Source organism: Tachypleus tridentatus, chromosome 8 (assembly GCF_004210375.1).
Source record: "Tachypleus tridentatus isolate NWPU-2018 chromosome 8, ASM421037v1, whole genome shotgun sequence".
Taxonomy (NCBI): Eukaryota; Metazoa; Arthropoda; class Merostomata; order Xiphosura; family Limulidae; genus Tachypleus; species Tachypleus tridentatus.
Genome location: NC_134832.1, coordinates 52,537,603 through 52,554,761, shown reverse-complemented (window position 1 = coordinate 52,554,761; position 17,159 = coordinate 52,537,603). Strand labels below are relative to the sequence as shown.

General features: G+C 36.9%; 2 protein-coding genes across 7 annotated transcripts in view; one reads left to right on the top strand and one right to left on the bottom strand.

Moving 5' to 3' along the window:
* The window catches only part of LOC143222407 (epithelial sodium channel subunit alpha-like), a 293,985-nt gene that overhangs the window by 216,648 nt on the left and 60,178 nt on the right, over nucleotides 1-17,159 (top strand). The gene's annotated exons all lie outside the window — the stretch shown is intronic.
* LOC143222411 (uncharacterized) overlaps nucleotides 1-17,159 on the bottom strand; it is a 65,581-nt gene that overhangs the window by 32,011 nt on the left and 16,411 nt on the right. Inside the window, exon 1 of one of the 4 annotated variants that reach the window (XM_076448906.1) lies at nucleotides 11,961-12,201. The exons of the other annotated variants lie outside the window; for them this stretch is intronic. The gene's annotated coding sequence lies outside the window, so the exon portion shown is untranslated. Of the gene's footprint in view, nucleotides 1-11,960; nucleotides 12,202-17,159 lie in introns of those variants that run through there. 4 annotated transcript variants of the gene reach the window in all.

Below are 17,159 nucleotides of genomic sequence, written 5' to 3'. Positions count from 1 at the left end.
CTGCGTACACATATATATATATAAACATTTAATATTAATCATAATTTAGAATTTATATTATAATGAGATGAATTAGTTTTCATTGGAAAAAAAAACAAAAAAACTATATATTACTGTTACATACAACATAATACCTACACGTTCCTCAGTGGGACAGTGGTAAGTCTACTGACTTACAATACTGAAATCCGGGGTACGATTCCCCGCGATGGGCATAACAGAGAGACCAATGTAGTTTTGCTATAAAAGAACCAAACAATACATGGATGTTTAGGCTTGGTTTGGCTTGTTTTGAATTTCGCGCAAAGCTACTCGAGGGCTATCTGCGCTAGCCGTCCCTAATTTAGCAGTGTGAGACTAGAGAAAAGCCAGCTAGTCATCAACACCCACTGCCTACTATTGGGGTACACTTTTTACCAACTAATAGTGGGATTGACCGTCACATTATAACGCCACGGCTGAAAAGGCGAGCACGTTTGGTGCGACGGGGATGCGAACCCGCGACCCTCGGATTAAGAGTCACACGCCTTAACCCACCTGACCATGCTGTGCCACTATCTGCGCTAGCCGCCCATAATTTAGCTGTGTAATACTAGAGAGAAGGCAGCTAGTCATTACCACCCACCACCAACTCTTGGGCTACACTTTTACCAACGAATAGTGGGATTGACCGTCATTTTATAACGCCTCCACAGCTGAAAAGGCGAGCATGTTTGGTGCGACGGGAATTCGAACCCGTAATCCTCAGAATACGAGTCGAACAGTTCAACCCACCTAGCCATGCTGGGCCACTGAAGGTTTAAACTATTTTATGTAATTTAAAGGCTTTATTTAAAAAACGTTCAAATGTCAAATTAGAGCGATTATTATAGCCCCAAATTATTACAAAAAAATGTTTTTTTTCTCTATTATTCATATATTTAAAAAGCGATTTTATTAAGATGTCGATCATCGTAGAGATAAACTATCTAAATATTCACTCTACATTAAATACAACAACTGTTTCGATGTTTACACAGAAATGTTTTTAGAATTTTGGTTCGAATCGCTTTTGTTTTACTTCTTTAAAATTATTCTGATTAATTTAGAAAACTGTATCGGAGAAAGAAGCATCAGTATTTTACTGACTTGGAAGGGAAAGAAGCGTGCAGGTTTTTGTGTTGTTTTTTTTTTCTCCAGTCTTAGTTTCATAGAGCGTCAACAGATGCCTCTTGCATCGACAAGTACTATGTGCAGAACATATTTAAGTTGCGTATCCTCGCATGTCGACAAGATACACTTATTTGTTGAGTCATCAAAAAATCCACTTTTCCAATTTTATGCGAAAACAAAACACCTTCTACTTACTCAGCCACTCTCTCTCAAAAAAGAAAGAAACATTGGAGTGAATAATACATGCGAGATTTTGTTTGTTTATTGAGTACAAAGCCTATCCCTTCTCTACCAATCATGGGCATCGAAACCCTCACGTGATTTTTGTACTAATTAAATACTGTTGTTAAGATTCATTCATCTCACGTACTTCGAAACATAAAGAGAAATTATGCTTTTCATTGGCTTCTAACTGAACATATCTATTACACACATTTAGTAATAGGTTGTTGAATGCTTAAACCTGGAGAAACAATGAAACCAATACGTTTGACATTAAATAACAGTGAATTTTTTTTTTAAATTTAATTTCAGACTGTGATTGGTTTTCTTCATACTGCTCGTGATTCTTTGGTTACAAATGTCAAACCAGGCGTACGATATGGCAAATAATAAATACGTCTTAGAATCTTAATACGGTTTATACTAACAAATCTCACGTACAACTCTTGACCATCTGAACGTTTGAGAGTCACACTGGACTATCTGCTATGTCCGCCTCGGGGAATCGAACCCCGGATTTTAGGGTTGTACGTTTGGGTATTTGTCGCTGTCCTATCCGAGGGCAGACTTTTACACACACACATACAACAGTTTGATGTAATGCTTTGGATATTTTAGTGCAAGGTCAATTTGAAATGTCTGCTATGTCCACCTCGGGGAATCGAACCCTGGATTTTAGAGTTATACTCTAAACTACCGCTGTCCCACAAAGTTGTGTAAAACTCATAATGACGACTGCTGAAAGACAAAATACAGTGTGGAGTGATTTGTGTCATTAGGTTTAATGGACGATTTATTTTAATTTGGATTCCCCTGTTTTGACAAACGTCCTTTTTAAGCGGTCTTCAACCAAACGTAGTATACCTGGACTGATTAATTTAGTAATGTTTATATTTTCAATACGTGCCTTAAGTCGGAAAATCCTGCTTTAAAGCAGTGAAAACACGGATATATTCACGTACGACTAAGTTCCAACAACGTAAGTCTGCAGTTAAGCGCAAAGCTACACAATGAGCTATATCCATGTTCTGCTCACCACGGATATCGAAACTCGAGTTTTGGCGTTTTGAGCTTTAAGACTCACACTAGTGGTGGTATAGATTAACACTATGGATAAATAACATTGCTGACTGTTATTCTTTGTTATCTCCAGCCATCTATTTCCACAAGCTCTCCAACTATTCTAGTGCTGACTCCCAATTTCTAATAAATAACATCTGTATGTTTTCCCTCCCCATACGTATTAACACTTGGCCTTTTTTCACAAACTTAGCAAAATAAGCAATAACAAAAAAAATGTAAGTGACCAAGAATAAAGATTTGTATACACTTAACATTAATATGTTTATTTTAAAACTCTCTTAAGCACCAGTCTTCTCCACCAGGTGGATGTCGTTACTTGTTTCGCTTAGTCCCAGAAATAACAGCGTAGTGTAAATCGGTCCCCTTCCTTCCGAGAAGGCTGTTCGGGTTTAAAGACAGCGAAAATCCACGCTCAAGAAGAGATGTGTTTAGGGCATTGACTAGGGTTTATTTAATGTGTTTCTTGTTTCTCTTTTCGGAAGTGAAGCGTCCAGTACATTGGCAAAATAAACTCGCATTGATGACGGAAGTGAATCAGTAATGAGGCTGAATGGTCTAAACACACTATACGAAGCGAAGCCTTCTTTTTTCTTTAATCGTCAGTGTTAAATAACACTGGTCCTAAACTATTACTATTTGTATATATTTGAAGTGTGGCAAGACCATAAAAAAGAACGTTTATATATTTATAGTGGTACGAGATTATATATCCACTGAAACTGTTACGGGTCCTTGAGAAATAGCGTAAACAAGCCTTTAGCCCTATTATGTATATAGTCTGTTTTGTTTGAGATTGAGTGAACCGACAATACACATAACTGGCCTAAGTGACAGATTTGTGATAATTGTATTAAAGAGATAGTTCTGTTTAAACCATCCATGTGTTAGTTTTGCACTGAAATAAACGTTAGAAATGAAATAAATCGAAGTCGCTCACTCAAGGTGACTGGTGACGTATAACCATAATTCTAATGATAATAATACACGTAAATAGGCACATCAGTTATCCATAAAACTCCAATGGATTAGCGGGAAAATCTGGAGGCTACAAACCGGTTTTCGGTTGGCTCTGAATTTTGGGCAAAGCTAATTTAGCAGTGACAGACTAAAAGCAAAGCAGCTAATCATCACCACCCACCGCCTACTCTTGAGCTACTCTTTTCCAACTACAAATGAGATTGACTGTCACATTATAACGACTAGTATGTTTGGTGATTAGGGAATCGAACCCGAGACGCACAGATTGCGAATCAAGTGTCCTAGCCTCTAGGCCAGCAGGTTTCAATACCCGTGGTTGGCACAGAAGAGATAGTCCGTCGCACATATTCGAGTTTAACAAGAACAAACAAACCAATCCAAATGATTTAAACTATATGGAATGTTACACTGCACAGTGACAGTTTAACCAATAAGAAGAAAAGAAATACATTAATTTAAACAATGTAAAGAAACGAAACATGTCAAAATGGGGTCAGTCAACTGTTGGGTGACAATATCCAAAAAATAAAAACTAACTTAACGGGAAAACAAAGCCTGGAAGTGTTAAACGAGAAGTGAAAGAAACACTTCATACAGAGAGTGTGGTTAAAAAAAAACCAAAAAAACTGGACAGTGGTCAGTTTACGGTCTTAAAACGTTACGATCTTGGTTTTGTTTCGATTGGTCGCCGTGGACACAGCACATAGATCATTGTGGCTTCCCTCTGAAACAATTGTTTGTTTGTTTTGGAATTTCGCACAAAGCTACTCGAGGGCTATCTGTTCTAGCCGTCCCTAATTTAGCAGTGGAAGACTAGAAGGAAGGCAGCTAGTCATCACCACCCACCGCCAACTCTTGGGCTACTCTTTTACCAACGAAAAGTGCGATTGACCGTCACATTATAACGCCCCCACGGCTGGGAGGGCGAGCATGTTTGGCGCGACTCGGGCGCGAACCCGCGACCCTCAGATTACGAAGCGCACGCCTTAACGCGCTAGACCATGCCAGGCGTCCCCCTCTGAAACAAACAAGCCTGTAGGGTAAGAAATAACGTCCTTATTCAGTAACGTAGGCCATACGATCAGGGTCTTTAACACTAATAAATTAATTACTGTTTATTGAATAATGAAAAAACAAAAACTGGTAAACAATATAGTGGAACTTCTCACTATACTAACCAAGTCCCCGAGTTGCCCTTCGAAGTTGTCCCCTGGGGGTTAGCAAACTGTAACATGTTGAGCTGCTTTTACTGGAAATGTGCATGCTTATTTGCGATCTGCGTTGCTTTGTCGGGAATTTGAATAACGTTTCACGTTTACATTCAAGTCAAGCAATTTCGCCTTTTTAAGGTAGAGCAGCTGTATGAATAGAGCTGAATGTTCTAACATGATTTAAATATTTAACTTCAACGTGTCAAAGCTATACGGTATGGCTAAAATAACTATTGACCATAAATATTAGAAACTAGATAACAGCTTTTAAACTTTTGTGATAACAGCGATATTTTTTTTTTTTAATTTTTAGCCGACATATTAAGTACAAACCTACAAGGATTGGTTTGTTTTGAATTTCGCGCAAAGCTACACGAGAGTTATCTGCGTTAGTCGTCCCTAATTTTGCAGTGTAAGACTAGAGGGAGGGCAGCTAGTTATCAGCACCCACCGCCAACTCTTGGGCTACTCTTTTACCAACGAAAAGTAGATTGATCGTCCCATTATAACCCCCTCGAGGCTGAAAGGGCGAGCATGTTTGGTGCGACGGGGATTCGAACCCGCGACCCTCAGATTACGAATAAAGTTGTTTTTTCTCTTTATTATCCCACCTCAAAGAGAGGGTATAAACAAAAATAGATCAAATAAAACACTAGTTAAATAATTAGCATATGGAGAGAAAACATTGCAAAATACCACCTTGTTAAAAAATTACAACAAAGGGATAAAATAACACAACAGGTATCCGTGTACTCCCTTTGTAACCAACCTACCGTTATAATGATACAATGAATAAAAGACACTTAATGAGTCATGTAACACACATCTATGACAATGTAAATGTATATGTTTGGGATTACGAATAAAGTGCCTTAACCACTTGACCATGCCGAACCTACGAACCTACAAAACGAATACTTAAGAAACACTGCAAAATAATTACAATCACGTTCTTTTGAACATTTAGAAAATGCGTGATTTTTCATGTTCTTGGTTTTGATAAAAAATCATGTTATTGAGATAAAAATCATGTTCTTGAGCACGTTCAGAGTCATGTCCTTGTGATTAAAGTCATGTTTCTGTGTATGGTTAGATCATGCAGCCGTGCATGTAAGATGTTTTATATACCAGGAATTGAAACATCTACAAATTATGAGTTGTAAGCATTTCTAAAGATTTTTCCCCTTTAAATTCTCAGGGTTTTTTGTTGTTTTTTTCACGTTCAAAGTCCTGGTTGTTGCAAATTACAAACAGTCTTGCAAATAACATATCTGTGTCACATGATCTGGAATTTCCTGATGTTAAAACATCGGTATGAAATGTTCTTGCGTAACTACAACCGCTAAATGTTCTCCTAAAGATATATTACATTTCTTATTATCGTGAACAACATATACGGTGTACCGCTAGACACGTGACATCTTGACGTCAAATCTTAATCGACATTACACATTACTTACTGTCTTCTCTCTACCTATATATAAATACTAGATTTCCGAAAGGTGATTTCCTTATTATTTTTTAAATTCTATCACATATTACTGGTCTCTCATGAATGTTTGTTGTTGTTTTTTAATTTCGCGCTAGCCGCTCCTAAATCAGCAAGACTAGAGGAAATGCTTTTTTTGTTTTTGTTTTTGAATTTCGCACAAAGTTTCTCGAGGGCTATCTGTGCTAGCCGTCCCTAATTTAGCAGTGTAAGACTAGAGGAAAGGCAGCTAGTCATCACCACCCACCGCCAATTCTTGGGCTACTCTTTTAACAACGAATAGTGAAATTGACGGTCACTTTATAACGCCCCCACGGCTGAAAGAGCTAGCATGTTTGGCGTGACGGGGTGCGAACCCGCGATCCTCAGATTACGAGTCGCACGCCTTAACACGCTTGGCCATGCCGGGCCTACTGATGATTGGCTGTTTGAAAATAAACGTGACGTTTATAATGATTCTTTAATCATGAATTGTTGACATGATTTACTAATTTTATGATAAAGTTCTCACAAATTGTTTTAATTACATTCCTAAAAATCAAAATATCCACGCAATCCTATCTCACCGGTTTTACTGAGAACGCCATGGTTAACCTTAAGAACACTGATTTTTCTAAGAACGCCATGGTTAACCTTAAGAACACTGATTTTTCTGAGAACGCCATGGTTAACCTCAAGAACACTCAAATTTTCTCTTCTAAATATATGCGCGCACCTTACCATCTACAAGCGTAAGTGCGCGAGCTTAATACAACGGACGTAAACAGTAGGACGGTGTAAATATAATAGTCTTTGGTCTTTCACCTGCTGTTGACATCATATGATGCAAGGATCTTGTGCGCAACATTTAGAATGGTCCGACGTAAAAATTCGCGAATCTTTACGCACGAAGAGGAAAGCAGGCTCACACAAGCCGCAAACAAAGAGTTCAAAAATTCTAAAGTTAGGTCGTAGAATAACATTATTTATTTATTGGTAGTTAGCTCTAATTACACTAAAACAAATAAGAAAAAAATGTACACAAGTTATTTTATCTATTTATCGAATACAAGCCGCACTCAGTATTGTTTGTTTGTTTTTTAATTTGCGCAAAGCTACATGAGGGCTATCTGCGCTAGCCGTCCCTAATTTAGTAGTGTAAGACTAGAGGGAAGGCAGCTAGTCATCACCACCCACCGCCAACTGTGGGGCTACTCTTTTACCAACGAATAGTGGAATTGACCGTCATATTATAACGCCCCCACGGCTAAAATAGCGAGCACGTTTGGTGTAACGGGGATTCGAACCAGCAACCCTCAGAATACGAATCGAGCGCCTTAACAACTATGCCATGCCGGGCATCCGTACTTAGTAAAGGCTTAACTAACATTAGGCCTAAGATGTGGACTTGTTGATTTTGGTCTGTAAGATTAGAATTATTTTGTAGTATTTAAAAACAAACAAACTTGTATTTATAGAAGCACTGTTGTATTATGATTTGACCGCGATTGTTGTGTGTGTGTCTGTTAGTTATTATTATATTTTAATTAATTTGTCACAAACACTAGCCGGTATCGGATAACAAAAAAATTAATTTGTTCCCGAAATTTCTGGTTTATACAGATAAATAATTCCTCGTGGAGCTTTATCCGTTTGGATATTTTCTCTCCTAAACTTTCCCTGTATCATCTCTCCTGAACTGTATCTTCAGAAACGTGTAGGACCATTTCAGATATAAAACTCCCCTTCCTCCATAAAAGTAGAAAATGCCTAAAACTAGTTAACAAATAGTCACATCTCGTACATCATGAGTTTGTATTGTCGCCTCATAATAACAAAGTTTTGACTGTCCGATACACATTCATACTCGAAGAAGGAACTAGTTAGTGCATACGCAATGACCAATATGAAGCGCGAGCTACACAAAAGGAAAGACGCTTTCACAGTAATTACCCGCAGATCCAAGGATCGGCAGATGCGGAACAGTGGGCGGAAAATAAATGATAGTTCTCACGGCTATATATAACAACTGACAGGCGAAAGATCCAGTTACAATAGCTGAGACACACGTATAGGTCGTTACATCGGTCCTTGACTTCTTCCTATTCGATAGAGTGTCTTCAAAAACAGAAGCAGAGAGATACAAAACCAGGGATCGTACACAGAGAAACGTCGTCGGTTTTCTGTTCGTTTACATGTCTGTCAAGATCATGTACGATATCGCTAAATACAACCCGAAAATCATACTTATGGGTCGAAACGTTTAAACTACACTTAAGTTATAGCCCATGTGTGTTTATATAAATTAAATTAGCTTCCTTCTCGTGAGATTTTATTAGAACTGTAATATTCTGAAAAATTCAAAGACAGCACTAATGATCAAACTCTGTTATTTGTGACTTGGGATAGCCAGGTGGTTAAGGCGCTCGATTCGTAATCCAAGGGTCGCGGGTTCGAATCCCGGTCGCACCAAACATGTTCGCACTTTCAGCCGTGGGGGCGTTATAATGTTTGGTCAAACTCACTATTCGTTGGTAAAAGAGTAGCCCAAGAGTTGGCGGTGGGTGCTGATGACTAGCTGCCTTCCGTCTAGTCTTACTCTGCTGAAGCTGAATTAGGGACGACTAGCGCAGATAGCCCTCGTGTAGATTCGCGCGGAATTCAAACCAAGCCCCGTTATTTTGCGTAAAACAATGATCAGACACTCCTTCATTGTTACGCTCAGTGTCACAAACTGGGCTGTCAGTATCATGCCTACTATAAGGACCAAACCACAACTCTTAGCTTTATAAAACCCTTAAAAAATACCACTTCGAAAGAACTTAAAGCATTCATAAATACTAAATAAATACATACTCACAGACTGATACAAAACCTCACGATAAAAGAATGTCATGCTGGGAGAGGATTTTAAAAGAAAAAAAAATATTTTTTTCAAGTGTACAATTATGGTTCACCCTCAACTTTAATTGAATCTTTTTGTTGTTTCAGTCAAGCGTGTAATTGAATAAACGTTTTGTGTTGTTTTTTTTTTTCTAGCAAAGTTCGGAAGGATACATTAAGAATGCAATATGATAGCTGGTGTCACACTTGCATGTAGAATAGAATAAGGTATGCCCACGAATTAAAAAAAATGTATCAGTGCTCTTTATATACGAAGCAGGTGCACGTACGCGATAAAAATTTAAATTACGTTTTTGAACCAGGTGCATGGCGATATATTCTGGCCAAGCACGTTGAATACCTTATTACACTTCACTGGGCTTCGTTCTTCTGCACATTTTAGGCTTAAACATGCTTCGTTTGGCATTAATAGAGTATCAGAGGCACAAGTGGCTACTTCAAGACATAAATAAGATCGATTAGTGTGGAAAAAAAAAAAAAACTTCCGGTTATAAGTCATCTTTGCTTTTAAGTGCATACATCGCTTTAGTTAAAAGTGACTTTGTTCTTTAATATCTTATTAAAATGGCGTACGGAAAGTGTGACTGAGTAAAATACATAGGATGGAAAATAAAGATTTATGTTCTCACTTTATGTGGTTCGTACGTGTCAGTTTAATTTCGTATTTAAGGTTTATATACAGTGGTCTCTTTTGTAATCGTAGTAATTTACTCTAAATTATTACAATTTCTGTGGTCTCTTTTGTAATCGTAGTAATTTACTCTAAATTATTACAATTTCTGTGGTCTCTTTTGTAATCGTAGTAATTTACTCTAAATTATTACAATTTCTGTGGTCCCTTTTGTAATCGTAGTAATTTACTCTAAATTATTACAATTTATGTGGTCTCTTTTGTAATCGTAGTAAGTTACTCTAAATTATTACAATTTATGTGGTCCCTTTTGTAATCGTAGTAATTTACTCTAAATTATTACAATTTCTGTGGTACCTTTTGTAATCGTAATAATTTACTCTAAATTATTACAATTTCTGTGGTTTCTTTTGTAATCGTAGTAATTTACTCTAAATTATTACAATTTATGTGGTCCCTTTTGTAATCGTAGTAATTTACTCTAAATTATTACAATTTATGTGGTCTCTTTTGTAATCGTAGTAATTTACTCTAAATTATTACAATTTCTGTGGTCTCTTTTGTAATCGTAGTAATTTACTCTAAATTATTACAATTTATGTGGTCTCTTTTGTAATCGTAGTAATTTACTCTAAATTATTACAATTTATGTGGTCCCTTTTGTAATCGTAGTAATTTACTCTAAATTATTACAATTGCTGTGGTCTCTTTTGTAATCGTAGTAATTTACTCTAAATTATTACAATTTATGTGGTCCCTTTTGTAATCGTAGTAATTTACTCTAAATTATTACAATTTATGTGGTCCCTTTTGTAATCGTAGTAATTTACTCTAAATTATTACAATTTCTGTGGTCTCTTTTGTAATCGTAGTAATTTACTCTAAATTATTACAATTTATGTGGTCTCTTTTGTAATCGTAGTAATTTACTCTAAATTATTACAATTTCTGTGGTCTCTTTTGTAATCGTAGTAATTTACTCTAAATTATTACAATTTATGTGGTCTCTTTTGTAATCGTAGTAATTTACTCTAAATTATTACAATTTATGTGGTCCCTTTTGTAATCGTAGTAATTTACTCTAAATTATTACAATTGCTGTGGTCTCTTTTGTAATCGTAGTAATTTACTCTAAATTATTACAATTTATGTGGTCCCTTTTGTAATCGTAGTAATTTACTCTAAATTATTACAATTTCTGTGGTCTCTTTTGTAATCGTAGTAATTTACTCTAAATTATTACAATTTATGTCGTTCCCCCCCCCCCTCGTCCATGGTTCCACCTCATAAAACTTTCCGTGTTCTTAACGAGGTAACGACACCTCAACCTGCCACAGTAACAAGATGTATACAATAAAAGAGCCAGGTGTTCTCCATGTTCATGACATGGATCGTGTCTTTGAGAACTTTCATCATTGTAAAACAGTAGGATGGCTAAACGCGTAATACAGTTTTGAATTTGCTGTAAAAATAAGTAATTCACAATTTAAGAAATAGATTTGTTCTTAAACGAAAGGTAACATCATGGGTTGTCTGTGCTCTTCGTAACACGGGTGTTGAAACTCGAATTTCAGCATCTTAAAACATAAAACTTACTGCTTAGGCAGTGGGATATAACAACTAGAAGACCCACACGTTCATTTCCCAAGTGATTTAATATAATAACTCAAATATGTAGTTCCAGACGATTCGAACAACCAGTTGCTTACCCATAGGATTCGTAGATATATCATGAAATGATTTTATAAATGATCCATTATTACTAAAATCATAACAATTAATTAAGCGTAATAATATACCACGAGATATATACGAACTTAAACCACAGTTGGAGAGTCTGAAGGCTTATAGCTCTAAAGCCCATTGTGCAGATTTGTACCTAACACTATAGCAATAAATGAAAAAGAAAACCACGATTGGATTTTTGTGAATGAGTGGAAAATATCAAGAAGTTAACAAATAATAAATAAACTGGTTGAAAATAGTGCACAAGGATGGAAAAATTATTTCGTATAGACGGTAAACATTCGATAATGACAAATTTAGCAGTGTAAGACTGGAGGGAAGGCAGCTAGTCATCGCCACCCACCGCCAACTCTTGGGCTACTCTTTTACTAACAAATAATGAGATTGACTATCACTGTATGACGCTCCCACGGCTGAAAGGGCGAGCAGGTTTGGTGTGGCTGGGATTACGAGTCAAGCGCCCTAACCACATGGCCATGCTGGGAACCACAAATTCTTAACAAAACTGATCCTGGAATCTTGCATATGCTAAATTATCGTCCTACAAACTGTGATAAGGACTTACATTAACCCATGTCACTGTGGCAAGGAGCTTTTAAACAACCACATGCTTCGCCTGTCGCTAAACAAGTCCTTGTCCGCGAGGCAAACATACTTCGGAATCGTCGATTGACTATTAACTGGGCACAAGTTTCTTATGGGAATTTGTTGTTGTTGTTGTTAACTCGACTCAGACTCAAAATCTATTTTGTGTCAACCACAGATCGAAGTTAATCCAATCAGTTGTCACTAGTAAAGTACTTTTTAATAACTCGATGTAGTCCGTGTATAACTGTAATGCAACCTGTTTTATATAAAATAAAACTAGTCATAACAAATAGTAATTACACAATCATTATAGAGGCCTAGCACTGGCATCATAACATCACGTGGTCCCCAGTGTATTCCGCCACATTGGATGTCAAGTGCTTGTGTTCCTATTGGGTGAGAAATACATTCATGAATTATATCGTATTATCTGATGCTGCAAATTGTATTAATAACCTTCGCAAAGAGCAATAAGGATAGGAATAGCTGTAGAATTATGGGATTGTATCCTTTCTCAAAAGCAATGCTCACGCCATGAACAGCGTGTGAAAAAAAAAAGTTACCTAAACTTGGATATATGTCGTGTTGACTGCTGGAAGGAAACATATGAAGTCCAATATGGCGGCGATTGAACGAAATAGTTTTGTGACGTTACGTACATTTCTACAGGGTGTATGGAAAGTCACTGTGCACTTGTATATTTATTAACAGACATGTTTCAATATAGAATACAGGAGGTAAATATGAATGGCAATTATAAACAATGTTTAAAGTGACCCCGGTTGACATCAATACAGGCCTGGATCCTTCTTATTTTGTTTCTAAACATCTCTATCAGTTGCTGGCTTAAAATAGACACAATAGACATATGATTACAAAACTGCACAGTGACTTTCCGAACACCCTGTAAATTGCCAAACTCCGCTTATGACGAGACTTTTGAACGATAAACAAAATTAAAATAAGAACCTCCAACAAAGCAGTTAGTAATGTAATAAATTAAGGACGAGATATTCCAGTGAGAAGGAAGTTCATTTACAAACCAATTTTAACAATTTTTATTTTAATTCTCTAGAGTAATCATTACGTCAGTTACCAGCGTATGATACCAATCTAACGAGGAACTATTTCTTCGGTCTAATAACTTACTATTTCTTACTAAAGATATCCAAGCACAAACAGGAACTGAGAAGGTTGGCGACGCCCCCCACCACCAACGACTCGACGATAAGTTTATAAAGCTAAAATGTTCAGGTTCGATTCCTGCATTGGACAGCGTCTTGACAACCCATTGTTGAACTCTGTGCTTAACAAATATAATAAAGTTCGTCTTGCATAATTCACTAACATTTTGTTAGATTACCTTTGCTATAACATAAAACTTCGTGATAAGATGACAAGTATCTTTGTTGTTGTTGTTGGTTTAAACGTATTTTTGAGTTTCATCTAAACATTGTTGTGGTATACAGTTTTCTGGGGCGCCCAGACCGATTCATTACTTCTCTTCTATGGCTAAAACGAATTTCGACTTTTGTATCGTATTCTTTAGTTTTTCTAATTACAGTCAGGATATATTTTCCAAAACAACTGTGTAACAATTTCGTTCTGTATTTTTCCCCATCAATCAATAAACTGAAATATAAGTTAGAACACGTGCACTTCGTGCAAACCCTTGTCCAGAGTCACGTGATAACAGACATAACAACCCAGAGCTGTATAGTTATAATACTAATAAAGTTTGACCTCCTGTATGAACTAATGTCCGTGTGGAAAGTTACCTACATGGTGTGCTAATACTTTTTTGTTTTAATTTTTAGGGTCTATAGAAAGCTAATGACGATAAGTGGTCCTTTCTTTCCTCCGTAGATCACGTACGTGTACAAGTGAAACAGTGCTTGTCTATTGCAGTACGAGTATTCAACGTGGGACGGATAAAGGGGAAAAGTTTATGGAACATCCGTTAAAAACTGCACGTGACTTTTGATTCGCGCACTTTTAATCAACAGAGAGAGAAATTGAGAAATAACAGGAAGAGATGAATTGCGGAAAAAATTATGCGACGGAAGCGTGCAGTTCAGGAAGAAGGTGAACCCTTGTTTTCCATTTCCTAGAACACCACGTGATCAGAGCACCTTACTGGCGCCTCGTTTTTCTGCAGCAAGTGTAAGATAAAGTACCGGGTGAAATATGCGCATGGTATTTTCTCAGAGACATACACAGAGCAGTGGAACTATTAACAGGTCAAATGAGCATGTTTTTCGTTCAAGGGTTCATTGAATGCCTTCCAAGTAAGTGCATGGGGTGTACATAGTAAGGCGAAAAAAAAATAGCCCTATAGCTTATACACTTGCCTCGATTTCAATGTAGTGACCAAATACATCTATTTACAAGTAGGAACAACATAGAGTAAACATTTCTGAACTACATGAACTATGACGAAATTCCTTCGCTGACGGTTAAATTTTCCAAGAAAATACAGGTGTGTATGTGTGTGTATTATAACTTCTATAAAACATACCCATCTTATGTAATGCCAATACACCTAGCATAATGTATTATAAGACTGAACATATAAACCCACTGAACCCACCTTCTCACTGAACATATAAACAGCTTAGGTTCATTGGTTTATATAGACTGAAAATGCAGTCATCTAGAGAAGTCGTTGTTCGTATTTCCACTGTGACATCCATCTCAATAAATAGTTTATATGAATATAGTTTTACTGTCACATGGTACTGAGTGTTGACAGTATTGTTATTATGACCCTCATTAAATAGTTTAATTTAATATGGTCTTACTGCCCCTTTATCTCATATATAATCTAAATTACTGAACCCAATTTAGTATTGTTTGTTTTAGAATTTCGGGCAAAGCTACACGAGGGTTATCTGCGCTAGCCGTCCCTAATTTCGCAGTGTAAGACTAGAGGGAAGACAGCTAGTCATCACCACCCACCGCCAACTCCTGGGCTACTCTTTTACCAACGAATAGTGGGATTGACCGTAACATTATAACGCACCCACACCTGAAAAGGGCGAGCATGTTTGGTGCGACGAGGATTCGAACCCGCGACCCTCAAATTACGAGTCAAACGCCTTAACCCACCTGGCCATGCCGGGCCTCACTTTAGTAAATGTTCTACATGGTACAGGTCCGCGAGTTCAACACGGTTAATAGACCGCTGCATTTTTTGCAAACTTGCGTAGGACCGCACAATTATTGGTTGACTGACTAATAAAAATTCTAAATGTCTGGGGTTAACTGAACTTACGATCAGCGATAAATATACCTTTTCGTTTAGTTACGACGTTTCATCTTGCTTGGCAAGCAGTGTCTACCGTACAGGTTACCTTGTCGATGCTCTACCTGTTACGAGTTTCCCAAAGTATTTCTATTGGAATGCGTTTGTTACCACTTCATCGCAAAACACAGAATATCTTAAAAGCAAGTAGTTTTATAGAGCACAAAATTTAATGTGTTGCCAGCACGTGTTTAAAGTTTGACACACAAAAAACGTGTCAGTAAGACTCTATAATCTTACGATGCAGACTGCTTGACAAGGAAGAAGATGGATCTTTCGATGCAGACTGCTAGACAAGGAAGAAGATGGGGTTGTCTGTTTACTGCGAAACTTTTAATTAAGATTTGGATGAAACATGTCGCACTGTGAAGTGGTTCTGCGCAGAACCCTGTTCGTCAGACGGCGCAAGATCCCAGTGGAGAGCTCTTCTGAAACCCAACGACTCCCACCACCACCCACCTGACGTGTGAAATATCAAACTTTAACATTTGTAAACTTTCCCTATATTGTGAGTCCCACACACATAAAAGTACTGATACTTTCGAGCAGCGAAAGCTTCAAGTAATTTCTATTCTTTTGACAATTAAAAAGAGTGAACAGGAACATAGCTAAGGTAAAATACTATTTATTTTCTATTTAACATCCATTCTCATACCCCCCTTCTGTTACATCTAGACCTTTCCATCCCCTTCTGAAAACACCAAGTCTTCATTTGTTCTGAAACCTCTTACTGAGATCTAGATTGTTACATTCGATATGTTACAATACCAGTAGGTAACAGAGATTAACAACAAATACAACAATACCGGTAGGTAACAGAGAGTAACAACAAGTATAACAATACCGGTAGGACACAGAGAGTAACAACAAATACAACAATACCAGTAGGTAACAGAGAATAACAACAAATACAACAATACCAGTAGGTAACAGAGAGTAACAACAAATACAACAATACCAGTATGTAACAGAGAGTAACAACAAATACAACAATACCGGTAGGTAACAGAGAGTAACAACAAATATAACAATACCAGTATGTAACAGAGAATAACAACAAATATAACAATACCAGTATGTAACAGAGAATAACAACAAATATAACAATACCAGTATGTAACAGAGAATAACAACAAATATAACAATACCAGTATGTAACAGAGAATAACAACAAATATAACAATACAAGTAGGTAACAGAGAGTAACAACAAATACAACAATACCAGTATGTAACAGAGAGTAACAACAAATACAACAATACCAGTATGTAACAGAGAATAACAACAAATACAACAATAGCGGTAGGTAACAGAGAGTAACAACAAATACAACAATACCAGTAGGTAACAGACAGTAACAACAAATACAACAATACCGGTAGGTAACAGAGAGTAATAACAAATACAACAATACCAGTAGGTAAAATGAAGTAAGAATAAATACAACAAAACCGGTAGGTAATATGGAGTAAAAATAAATACAACAATATCGGTAGGTAACAGAGAGTAACAACAATATCGGTAGGTAAAATGGAGTAAGAATAAATACAACAATACCGGTAGGTAATACAAAGTAAAAATACAACAATACCGGTAGGTAACAGAGAGTAACAACAATGTCGGTAGGTAACATGGAGTAAGAATAAATACAACAATACCGGTAGGTAACAGAGAGTAACAACAATGTCGGTAGGTAACATGGAGTAAGAATAAATACAACAATACCGGTAGGTAATATAAAGTAAAAATACAACAATACCGGTAGGTAACAGAGAATAACAACAATGTCGGTAGGTAACATGGAGTAAGAATAAATACAACAATACCGGTAGGTAACATGGAGTAAGAATACAACAATACAGGTAGGTAACA